The 13,520-nt window shown below is 40.2% G+C and overlaps 1 long non-coding RNA gene across 1 annotated transcript; it reads left to right on the forward strand.

The window, feature by feature from the left end:
* Window positions 1-23: 23 nt before the first annotated feature.
* On the forward strand, window positions 24-5,028 carry LOC125917673 (uncharacterized). Its single transcript, XR_007456260.1, has 3 exons — window positions 24-171; window positions 4,294-4,364; window positions 4,695-5,028. It is a non-coding gene; the product is annotated as an uncharacterized LOC125917673 (long non-coding RNA).
* Window positions 5,029-13,520: the final 8,492 nt, after the last annotated feature.

Raw genomic sequence — 13,520 nt, forward strand, 5'->3', positions numbered from 1 at the left:
TCAGTAACAGAAATGTCTTATTAGGTAGTTGTGAGACAACTTCAACAGGAACTGGCTGATACTCTGAAGAAACAGTCTATGTCAGAGGCTTCCCCAGAGGTTACGTCATATCTTTGTCTGGAAGATGAAACACAGGATCTCAAGAAGAAATTAGGTCAAATCAGAAGTCAGGTATGCAGTAAATGTAACCTGTCACCACCTAACCTATAGCTGGTTAAATAATATAAAGTGTTTTAGGATACCAATTTCCATGGACTGCTTTCTTTGGTATTTTCATTATATTAATTTATTATGATTTTAGTATCTTTACAATGCATTTATTTTGTAAGCTTCTGCCTCTCCTTCTCCTATTTGTGTTATACATTGTTTTCTTATAATACTTACTCTTAGGAAAGTTGAGGCTTTTGTATCCTTCCTCACAGAAATTGAGAGACTTTTTTCATTCTTTCTTTAATTTAAAATTTTTGTGACAGTTTATTCATTTATTTATTTTGAGAGAGAAAGAGTGAGAGAGAGTGTGTGTGTGCATATTAACAGGGGAGGGGCAGAGAGAGGAGAGAGAGAGAATCCCAAGCAGGCTCCATGCTGTTAGTGTAGAGCCAATGTGAGGCTCAGTCTCATGAACCGTGAGATCATGACCTGAGCTGAAAGCAAGAATTAGACACTTAACTGACGTAGCCACCCGGGTGCCCAAGAGATTTTTGTCCCCTACTAAACAATGCTTTTAATGATATCCCTATTACCATGATGAGGCAAGCTGGATCAAATCAGAAGATAATGTTTAATGGAATGTTTCAGATAATTGTCTTAGTTCTCATCTTCCCTTTTGGGAAGAATGCGTACTGATTTCACTTAACAAACCACTTGAACTTCGGCATTTCCTTCATTTTCTTTGCCTTTTAGACATATTGTCAAAGCACGGAAATATTCAGATCATGTATAGTATGGACGCCCAAAAGCGAGAATTAAGAACATTCTCTGTGTCCTGCCATTGGTTTTTTTTTTTTAAAGCTATTTTGAGGTACAATACACATACCATAAAAGTCACCCACTTGCCACGCACAGTTCACTGTCTCTGTGTACACTCGTGCAACCATCACTGCCATCAAGTAGAATGTTTTCCTCACCCTGAAAGGAAACCCTTACCCGTTGCTCCCAGCCTCAGGCAACCACCAGTCTACTACTTGGTCTCTCAATGGAGTTGCCTCTTGTGAATATTTCATATAAATGGAGTCACACAACGTGTGGTCCCTTGGGACTAGCTAGCTTCACTTAATGTTTTCTGGATTCATCTGTGTTGGTTACAGCTTATATCAGTGCTTCATTTCTTTTTATTGTCAAACAGTACTCCATTGTGGGTTAAGGCCCTTGTTCATTCATCAGTTGATGGACCTTTGGGTTGTGTCCACTTCTTGCCTATTAATACTGCTGCTTATGAACATTTATGTAGTTCTTGTGTGGACATCCGTTTTTAATGTCTCTGCCATCAGATTTTATCCTCTGAGTTAATTGGGTTGATTTCACCATCTCTCAGCCATTACTCATGCTGTCCTTACTGTCTTTTTAGTTTCTGTTCCTCTTGAGTAAACCTATGTTATTCAGACTTGGCTCACAGTCTCCTTTCCAATGAACTTTCTCTGACTGTTCTAACTCCCATTAGCTTTAACTCTCTTGACACTTGTCATCTAGCCTGTGAAGAACAATTCAGTCATTTATTTGACATTGTTATTCTTTTTTTTCATGACAGGTAATTTCGTCTTCCTAAGTATGAATTTAAGGGATAGTAATAATTGATACGTGTGGTTCTTTTCCTTGTATAAATTGAAAATATTTTAACTTAACAGTTTTTCTGAAAAAATTAAGTGCTTTATACCGTATCAATAAATTCTTCTTGGAAACATTGGTATAACAAAGCTTTTATTCTAAATGTATGCTAAGAAATGAAATACTAAATTGAGGGGTACCTGGCTGGCTCCAGTCCGATCAGAGTCTGCCTTTGGCTCAGGTCACGATCACCATGTTCTTGAGATGGAGCCCTGCATCAGGCTTTCTGCTGTCAGCAGAGCCTGCTTTGGATCTGTTGTGTCCCTCACATTCTGCGCCACTCAGACTCGTGCTCTGTATCAAAAGTTAACGTTTAAAAAATGTGTGTAATCTCTATACACACACACACACACACACATAAGTAAAACAATTAATGAAAGCACTTAATCAAATAGAGGAGAAATGTTCAATCAAATGTCTAGTTTATTTTTCCCTCTCACTATGAAAAAGCATGCTAAATTTGTCTTTCTTCCTTACACAGCCAGAACTGGGATTTAAAAAAAGAAATTTTTTTAAGGTTTATTTACTTTTGAGACAGAGAGACACAGAGCATGAACGGGGGAGGGTCAGAGAGAGGGAGACACACAATCTGAAACAGGCTCCAGGCTCTGAGCTGTCAGCACAGAGCCCGACGCGGGGCTCAAACTCACGGACCACGAGATCATGACCTGAGCCAAAGTCGGCCGCTTAACCAACTGAGCAACCCAGGCGCCCCCAAACTGGGATTTACAGATTGATAGCACTTTACCAACTGCAAATATATGGGGCAGCTTTTCTGATATGCTTTTACCACAAAGCCTTAATCTCTTCATCAGAGTACATGCTAAAGCAGCCTAACGTAAACGGTATGGACATGAAATGATTGAGGAACTTTAGTTTCGCAAGACTCAGTTATTTCCGTGTCAGTGGTTTTCCCTTGCCTCTGATGGTCATGTAAAGGATCTACTACTCAGTGAAGGAGGTGCTATTTGTACCATAGTCTGTGAGCATTGTCCACTGCGTGGTATAGAGAGGAAGTATGTTAAAATGATTATAAGTGGGAAAAAGTACTGTTGGCTAGTGGCATTGGCAAAGTTTTTGAAGTACTGAGGAGATTCTAGGCCTCATGCTCCCCATTTGCTACCACTTGCAGTGGAATGAAGAATAACTTCAGTATAATTTGTATAGGGGAAAACTTGTATTGGCAGGTCACCTGCCTAAACTATCACATTGTATTGGAATGTTAACTACCGCAACAGTAATCATGCTACATGCAGACACTTAGAGCTGACTATGTTCCACCTACCCTTCTAAGTTGTTCATTCCTTATTTCCTAATTTAATCTTCCCAACATCCCAGTGGGGTGGATACTATTATTATTTATTTTGAGATCACTTTTTTAAGGTCCTTTTGTTGAGAGAGACAGAGAGACAGAGAGACAGAGAGATTGTGGGGACGGGCATGTAGGGAGAGAGAGAAAAAGGGAGAGAGAGAGAGAGAGACAGAGAGAGAGAATCCCAAGCAGGCTCCTCGCTGTCCATGCAGAGCTCGATGTGGGGCTCAATTACATGTCTCTGAGATCATGTCCTGAGCTGAAATCAAGAGCCAGACACTGAACCGACTGAGCCACTCAGGTGCCCCAGTAGGTGCTATTATTACCTTTATTTTACAGATGCAGAGATTGAGACATGGAAGTTTTAGGTAGTGTGCTCAAGGTCATACAGCTCATAATGAGCAGAAGTGGGAATTCAGACCAGGCATTCTGGCCCCTACTAGGATATTGCTTCTCAAATTCTTCCATGAAATATCTTGTTGTCACTGAAAACAGCATGTTCAGTTTTATAATCATGAGAATAGCAACTTCATTCACCTATGTGAATATGTAAAATCATAGTTGATGTGGTGCTAGGAATATGAAACTAGAAATGTTTACCATAAGGTAAATTCCTATATTTCCTCCCATTTAACCAATAGATACGTTTGAACATTTATCTCATCATATATAATATAGAAACATTAACAATGTTATGTTTTTGTAGGAGAGTAGGCTGGTAAACTATTCTGTAAGAGTATTGAAACATTTCGTCTTTGTAGGCCATAGTCTCTGTTGCAGAAGCTGAACTCTTTTGTTATGACCTCAAAGTAGCCATCAATCAGCATGTAGAGGAGAGAGAGGCTGGCTCCAAAAAGATTTTACTTACATCGGCGCTTGGGCGGTTTAGCTGCTTGAGGTCCTGACTCTTAATATCCACTCAGGTCATGATCCCAAATCCCACATCATGAGACCGGTCATGAGGCCAAGCCCCACATCAGGCTTTCCCCTGAGCTTGCAGCCTGCTTACCATTTTCTCTGTCTCTCCCTCTGTCTGTCTTCCCCACTTCTGCATACTCTCTCTCTCTCTGTCTCTCAAGTCAAAAAAAAACAAAGAAGCAGGTGATGGTGTTCTACTAGATTTTCAGTGGTAAAAATTATTTTTTTCTTTATTTTAGTTGCAGGAAGAACAGGAACGACATGCAGAGGCCGTAAGATATGCTGAGGAGATGAAAGATCATATGCAAAAGTATAATTTAAACCTCACAGAAAATGACTTGTTTATTTATAAAGCAGATAAACAGTGTAGTATGGGAAATGTATTAGTTATGCCAGTATATCACTGTTAAGCTGGATACAAATTCCACCTTTGAGCTATTTTGAAATGCAAAATTGTGGCATATTATCTCTCAATTTTGCACCTTATCCACAAAACACAATGAGAGAAAGGGCACAACTCCCAAATCTTCCTCTTGATACAATTTAAAGAATTTCTGTAATACCGTGATTTGTTCAGAAGTTATATGATGTTGTTTTAGATTTATGTGTGAGAATAATTATCTTAAGATCTGCATTTTAGGCTATAGGTTAAAAATGCCACACAAGAAGCAACCATCAAACATCAAGCGGCCCAAATTCAAGATCTTGAGAGCAACGTGATAAAGACAAGTTTGGTAAGTCGGTCTCTTAATGTCTGTCCTACTGAAAAGGAATCCTTATTTCACTAGTAGTAGTACATAAGAATGTTTTGGAACCTATGGAAAATCTCACTGCTCCAAAGGTTTGGTTGATATTGTTCCTACTTGCTACTAGTGTTGTAATTCTTCAATATAGATGAAGTTGATTGAACTCATAAAGTAATGATGTTTATAGTGAGATTTTCATAAAAACATTGTGAGAGTCTTAAAAAGCAACATTTTATCTACACCCCAGTTAGCGTTTGGTTTAGTACACCTTTGGCTACTATTAATAATGCTGTTGTGAACGTTGGCATGCAGATGTGTGAGTCCCTGCTACTATTTTTCAGCGTGTTTCCAACTTCCGCACACTTTGAGTGATCATGTCATTTGAATTCTGACTTTCTCTTGTAGCCTCAACCCTTCAGTGAGAGTTTGAGAACGGGTTATTTTAATGATGATTTGTTGTAATTTGTAATTACAAGTTCGCAATTTATTGTCTTCATCAAGAATGACTAGCAGGTCTTTATGCAAACGTCCTTCTCAAAGGAATGGACTTTTCTCCTTGTTGGATTTTGGAAAGGAAAAGAAATGCCAGTGAAAAAGTAGAAATGTCTGCTCTGTCAGGGCCTTACCTAGTAACATAGTGCTCCTACCATTGCAAGTTCAGAAACTCATTTTCTTTTTCCACTCACTTGAGTTAATCAGCCTTTCAGAGATTTCACAATTCAGCCTCAGAAATGACTAATGTGCCATTCAGGATTCTAATTTATTGATATGTAGTGAAACCACAACTGTTTTCCAAGCAGAACATTTAATGTCCTCGCACTCTCACCCTCCTTTGGAGGATGCTCATTGTAAATCCTAAGTGGGAGCAATGAGGTAGATACACTGGCCATCTCGTTTCTGTCAGTCACAAAAGCTATATAATATACATGCAAGTTTCATTAGACAGCTATACCCATCAGGGGAATTAGAACATTCTGTTGACTGGTCCTTGTTGTGGCTGAAGAGACATTGAAAATCATTTTCTTTTCTAGACGTCTTACAAATGAGTCACATTGTAATAGGGAACTTTTCATGCGAGTAATATGACACTCTGTTGATCAGTCTTCTATGAATGAGAGTGCTAGGCATTGTCCTGCTACTGTGCCCTAAAGAAATCATTAAGGTCTCAAAAACTAAAATTTGTAAGAATACGTGAAACTGATGAAGCTTATTAAAGAATAACGAGGGATTTTCTGTACATCTCTATAGAAAGGAATTAGGGTCATGGTATGAAATTAGCTGCCACTTTAAGGTCTTCCCTGCAAATCAAAAACTTAATATTGCATTTGGCCAACTCAGTCCATAGCTCTGACTTCTCTAGAAGGTCCTCATCTCCTGAATCCCCAACCAGAGGCTTCCTGGGTTGAGAAAGTTTTTGGTGAGGCTGGGGGCGTTACTCTTTTTGTTGTATATTTAGTTTTAATTTTTTTTTAAATTTGCATCCAAAATAGCATTTAGTGAAGCAATGATTTCAGGAGTAGATTCCTTAATGCCCCTTACCCATTTAGCACATCCCCCCTCCCACAACCCCTCCAGCAACCCTCAGTTTGTTCTCCATATTTATGAGTCTCCTGTGTTTGTCCTCCTCCCTGTTTTTATATTATTTTTCTTTCCCTTCCCTTTTGTTCATCTGTTTTGTCTCCTAAAGTCCTCATATGAGGGAAGTCATATGATTTTTGTCTTTCTCCGACTAATTTCACTTAGCATAATATGCTCCAGTTCCATCCACGTAGTTGCAAATGGCAAGATTTCATTCTTTTTGATTGCCGAGTAATACTCCATGGAATATATACATACCACATCTTATTTTTTTAATTTTTTTAACGTTTTACTCATTTTTGAGACAGGGGAGACAGACCCTGTGAACAGGGGAGGGTCAGAGAGAGGGAGACACAGAATCTGAAACAGGTCCAGGCTCTGAGCTGTCAGCACAGAGCCCGACGCGAGGCTCGAACTCACGGACCGTGAGATCATGACGTGAGCCGAAGTCGGCCGCTTAACCGACTGAGCCACCCAGGCTCCCCATACCACATCTTCTTTTCCATTCATCCATTGGTGGACAGTTGGGCGCTTTGCATGCTGTGGCTACTGTTGAGAGTGCTCCTATAAACATGGCAGTGCATGTGTCCCTTCGAAACAGCACACCTGTATCCCTTGCATAAATGCCTAGTAGTGCAATTGCTAGGTCGTAGGGTAGTTCTATTTTTAGTTTTTTGAGGAAACTCCATACTGTTTTCCAGAGTGGCTGCACCAGCTTGCATTGCCACCATCAATGGAAAAGAGATCCTCTTCTCTGCATCCTCACCAACATCTGTTGTTGCCTGAGTTGTTAATGTAAGCCTTTCTGACAGGCGCAAGGTGGTATCTCAGTGTGGTTTTGATTTGTATGGCCATCTGGATGTCTTCTTTGGAGCAGTGTCTATTCATGTCTTTTGCCCATTACTTCACTGGATTACTTGTGTTCAGGGTGTTGAGTTTGAGAAGTTCTTTGTAGATTTTGGATACTAACCCTTTATCTGATATGTCATTTGCAAATACTTTCTCCCATTCTGTCGGTTGCCTTTTAGTTTTGCTGACGGTTTCCTTCGCTGTACAGAAGCTTTTTTATTTTGATGAGGTCCCCCTAGTACATTTTTGTCTTTGTTTCCCTTGCCTCCGGAGACATTTTGAATAAGAAGCTGCTGCAGGCAAGATCAAAGAGGGTTTTTCCTGCTTTCTTCTGATGGCTTCCTGTCTTCCATTGAGGTCTTTCACCCATTTTGAGGTTATTTTTTGTGTAACGAACAACTTTTTATGTGAACATGTTTTGATTTCTCTTGGGTATATACCTATAAATACAGTTGCTGGTTCATATGGTAACTCTGTTAAATAAACCTTTTTTGTTTGTTTTTGTTTTGTTTTTTTCAACCTTTTGAGGAAGGGCAGGCACCTGGGTGGCTCAGCCGGTTGAGTGGCCGGCTCTTGATTTCAGCTCAGGTCATGATCTCAGGGTTGTGGAATCGAGCCCTACATTAGGCTCTGCTCTGAGCATGGAGCCTGCTTGGGATTCTCTGCCCACTCTCCTCTGTCCCTCTACCCCACTTGTGCACTCTCTCTCAAATAAGTTTAGAACAATTGTTTTTCTAGTTTAACCTTTTGAGGAACTGCCAGACTGTTTCCAAAGTGGCAGCAACATTACATTTTCATTCGCAGTTTTTGAGAGTTCCCATTTTCCTGATTCTTGCCAATGTTTGTCATTATCTGTTGCTTTCATGATAGCAATTCTAGTGGGTATGAAATGGCATCCTGTGGTTTTTGGTTTGCATTTTCTTAGAACTAATGATGTTGAACGTGTCTCTTTTATTTTTGAGAGAGACAGTGTCAGCAGGGGAGGGGCAGAGAGAGAGGGAGACACAGAATCTGAAAGTCTCCAGGCTCTCTCAGCTGTCAGCACAGAGCCCAATGCGGGGCTCGAACCCACAAACCGTGAGATTGGGACCTGAGTCCAAGTCAGAAGCTTAACTGACTGAGCCACCCAGGCACCCCAAACACCCCCCTTTTAACGTGATTATTATCCAATTCTGTATCGTCTTTAAAGAACTAATCCATTCTTTTGCCCGTTTTTATATTGGTTTGTCTTTTCATTATTGGAAGAGTTATTTAAACATCCTACATACAAATCCCTTAACAGATATGGGATTTTCAGGTATTTTCTCCTATTTAGTCACTTGCCTTTCACTTTCTTGATGGTGATATTTGAAGCATAGTACTTTTTAATTTTGATGAAGTAATCTTAATCTGCTTTTGTCTTTTGGTGTCATGTCTAAGAAATCATTGCCAAATCCAGTCACAAACATATACACATAAGCTTTTTTCTAAGAGTTTTATCATTTTAGCTCTTAGATTTTAAGTTAGTTTTGTATATATGCTATGGGGTAGAGGTCTGATTTTATTACTTTGCATGTGGATATCCATTTGTCCCAGTGCCATTTGTTGCAAAGACTATTCTTATTCCATTTTATTGTCTGGCACCCTTGTGGAAAATCAGTTCACTATAATGTGAGATTTATTTTTAGATTCTCAATGTTAATACGTTGATCTATATGTCTGTCCTTATGCCAGTACCATATCAAATTTTATGAAAACTTCTTCCTAGTTATCTTGCAAATTACCAATCACTTATGTAATAATAAAAAGTCAACGTAGTAGAACTTAACTTTGCTCCTATAGAGATTTTTGCTTCTTGAAGAACCCTTTCGCCAGCCTATGCCTTGCTGACCCCATGACTCGATGTGAAGTCAGGCTCAAAAAGATAAAATGCTCTTTCTTTAGTATGTTCAGATTTTTATTTATTTATTTATTTATTTATTCATTCATTCATTTATTTATATTTATATATTTTTTTAGAGCGTGCACAAGCAGGACGACGTGGTGTGTGGGGAAAGAAAGAGAGAGAGAGAGAGAGAGGAGAGAGAATTTTTAGCAGGCTTCACACTTAGTGTGGAGGCTGACAGGGGTCTTGATCCCATGACCCTGGGATCATAACCTGAGAGGTTGAGGCTCAACTGACTGAGCCACCCAGGTTCCCCGCCTGTGCAAACTTTTAGTGTCTCAGTCAGTGCTGCCCACTTTCATTTCCATCAAATCTTGGCCATAGGATCTCTTGACTCAGTCTACCGTTTACTTCATTATATTTTATTATCTCATAATGCATAGACTCATCCATAGTTGTCACCTTCTAGGAAGGAAAAGATTAACTCTGGGCTATTCCTCATTCCTGTTAAGAAATCTTGCTAATCCATCATCTTGCAATTCACAATGAGATCATCTTCTGACCTGGTTCTTGTGTGTAACACTGGTGTTAATCCTGTTCTTGGCACAGATCCTACATTCTTGGAAAAAACAGTAGCCTGTTTCCCCTTCTTTCACTTAAATAGAAAGATATGCATAGCTATAAGTTATAGCTCAGCGTATAATTAATGGAATAAACATTACATCATTCAAATACTAAAGCTGTACAAAGTGAAGTAGTATTAAGTTGATTTATCAGAGACAAATAGTAGATTGGTAATTTGAATGACAAAAAAATTTTGAAGCCAACTTGTATGATATGGAGAAGCACTGTGGGACAACACAAAGATGAAGTGGTCTTACCTCCCCACACAAACAAGGTTGGAGTAAGGTAAAGGAGAATGTGCAGTTAATTTAAGTAGTGTTAAAGGACAGTACATTTGTTTTGCTACTGAAAAGATGAAAAATGATTCCATGACATTCTCTTTATTTCCTCACTGAGGAAAGGAGAATGAAGATTGATCATTCAATGGATTAAAAGATACTCAAAGCTGCCTATTTCCTTTAATTGAAGTCAGATCAAAGGCCCAATTTTGGCTATCAAATTGACTCTTTCTAAATATTTTTATTTTTTTTTCAACGTTTTTTATTTATTTTTGGGACAGAGAGACACAGAGCATGAACGGGGGAGGGGCAGAGAGAGAGGGAGACACAGAATCGGAAACAAGCTCCAGGCTCCGAGCCATGAGCCCAGAGCCCGACGCGGGGCTCGAACTCACAGACCGCGAGATCATGACCTGGCTGAAGTCGGACGCTCAACCGACTGCGCCACCCAGGCGCCCCTCAAATTGACTCTTTCTAGTTTTTCAACTATTGTGCTTCAAATCGTATGTCTCTGTGCTTCTACCTTAACTTGAGGGGACATTCTAAAGAGGCATTCCTTCCTACTTGTAAGAGTAGTTGGAATTGAAGGGAATTTTAGAAAAAGATCTTAGAGACAGGAAGATGGCAGAGGAGTAGGAGGACTCTAGGCCTGCCTCATCCCACGAATACAACTAGATAACAATCAGCTCACCCTAAATACCCCAGAAATCGACCTGAAGACTGACAGAACAAACTCCACAACAAAAGGGAGAGAAGAGGCCACATCAAAGAAGGTCCTTGATGCAGAAATGTCATCTAGAAGAGAAACAGATCCTGGCTGCTGCAGAGGGGAGGGAGTCGAGGTTGTGGGTAAGGGTGAGAGAGAGGAACGTACAGGGGAACGCACAAAGAGAACATTTCCCCATAGCCACTGGCTTGGAAAATGAGGGGCTGCATTTCGTGAGTTCTTGTAACCAGTAGTGCGTAAAGTCTGGAGTTTCAAAGGGCATTTGGTTTAGCTTGGTTAGAGCCCTGAGGTACTGCACTGCTCTTGGACAGAGGGCAGGCAAACAACGTGGGAGCATATAGCATGGGTACAGTGGTCTGAAGAGCGCCTGAGGCACACAGTGGGGAGATTATTTGCTCTTCTCAGAGCACGTCCCTCAGAGGCAAAGTTCAGAGAGCCCTGTCTGTAGGAACAAAGCTGCTGGCTGGCACCAACACCTTCTCCTGCCCCTCACCACAAACATAAAGCCACCTGCAGGAAGCACTGCATTGCTAACACTGGCTACCTAACTTGCTTACACCAAATACCACACCCTTGCACACTGGTGGAACTACCTTTCTCAATCACTCTTGCTTGAGTCCCAGCACAGCAGACCCCTCCCCCAGAAGACCAGGACAAATGCCTGCCCACACCACATCTCCCAACCAGAGAGTTTCCCTTGGCCTCAGTTCCAGTAGAGGTGGTGACAGGTCTCATTTCCTAAGCAGACCAGAGCACACCTAGTTAAAACTCGCTACGTTCAGGCCAGGGACCAAACACTCACCAGCCCAGGCGAGGAGAGCCTGGGCGGATGACTGGCCTGAAGAATAGCATAGCCAGAACACAACAGCAGAACACATGCAGCACACACTGGTGACACTCCCTGAAGTGCTAGACCCTGGGCATTACATGACATCTTTTTCCTAAGTCCATTACTTTCGGGAGCAGGTGACATAACTGGCTTCTCTAACACACAGAAGCTGGCAGATACTTAGACAAAATGAAAAGACAGAGGCATTTATCCCAAATGAAAGGACAGGATAAGGCCATGGCCAGAGACCTAAATGGGACAGATGTAAATAACACGCCTAATGGAGAATTTAAAACCATGATCATAAGGATATTCACTGGACTTGAGAAAAGAATGGAAGACATCTGAGAGACCCTTACCACAGACATAAAAGAGTTGAAGAAGCAGAGATGAAGAGTGAAGTAAAAATGAACAGCAAGCTGGAAGAAGCAGAGGAACAAATTAATGACCTAGAAGACAAAGTAATGGAAAGCAGTGAAGTTGAAGAAGACAAAGAAGAATTATCCAATGCAAGAATAGACTTAAGGCACTCGTTGACTCCGTCAAATGTAAAAACATTCATATGATAGGAGTCCCAGAAGAAGAAGACAGAGAGAAGGGGACAGATAATTGATTTGAAGACACAATAACTGAAAAATTCCCTAATGTGGAGAAGGAAACAGACATCCAGATCCAGGAGGCACAAAGAACTTCCATCAAAGTCAATACCCAAGACATGTTGTAATTAAATTTGCAAAATATACTGCTAACATCTTTTTTTTTTTTTTTTAATGTTTTGTTTTTTGGTTTTGTTTTTTTTTTTTAATTTCCGTGACAGAACGCAGACACAAGCAGGGGAGGGGCAGAGAGAGAGAGAGAGAGAGAGAGAGAGAATCCCAAGCACTCTCTGTGCTGTCAGTGCAGAGCCCACTGGAGGGCTTAAATCCACGAACTGCGAGGTCACGACTTGAGCTAAGATCAAGTCATGCTTCACCAACTGAGCCACGCAGGCGCCCCACTGTTACAAATCTTAAAAGCAGCAAAACAAGTCATTCACTTCCAAGGGAAAACCCACAAGGCTACCAAGAGATTTTTCAACAGAAACTTTGCAAGGCAGAAGGAAATGACATGATATATTCAAAGTGCTGAATGAGAAAAATCTGCAGCCAAATATACTCTATCCAGTAAGATATCATTCATAATAGAAGGAGAGATAAAGAATTTCTCAGACAAACAAAAATGGAAGGAGTTTGTGACCACTAAATCAGCCTGTAAGAAATATTATCAGGGACTCTGAGTGGAAAGGAGAGATCAAAAGTGACAGTATAAAGGCAGGAAATGTAAAAGCAGTAAAAAAATGTATATTTCTGTAAAAAAAATCGTCAAGGAATGTCCCAAAAAAGGATATACAATATAATAACTTATCAAAACATGGGGGGGGGGAGAAAAAAAATGAGCTCTAACTTAAGTGACCATCAACTTAATATAGACTGCTACACGCAGAAGAGGTGATATACAAATTAATGCTTATCATATACCAAAACCCACTAATAACCATGCAAAGAATAAAGAGAAAGAATTCCAAATATATCATTAAAGCAAATTAGAAAGACATCAAAGGGAGAAAAACAATAAAGGATTTGAGAAAATCTCCAGAAACAACCACAAAACAAGTAGTAAAATGACAATAAATACATACCTGTCAATAATTACTTTGGATATTAATGGTAAACACTCCAAGCAAAAGACCTAGGGTGACAGGATGGATTAAAAAACAAGACCCATCTGTATGCTGCCTATAAAAACCTGATTTTAGACATAAAGACACCTGCAGATTGAAAGTGAGGGGATGCTTGCACTGTTGGTGGTAATGCAAACTGGTCCAGCCATTCTGGAAAACAGTGCGTAGGTTCCTCAAAACAATTGAAAATCGAACTACCCTGCGACCCCTCAATAGCACTACTGGGAATTTATGCAAAGGATACAGGAGTG

This window comes from Panthera uncia, unplaced genomic scaffold, assembly GCF_023721935.1.
Source record: "Panthera uncia isolate 11264 unplaced genomic scaffold, Puncia_PCG_1.0 HiC_scaffold_2198, whole genome shotgun sequence".
NCBI lineage: Eukaryota > Metazoa > Chordata > Mammalia > Carnivora > Felidae > Panthera > Panthera uncia.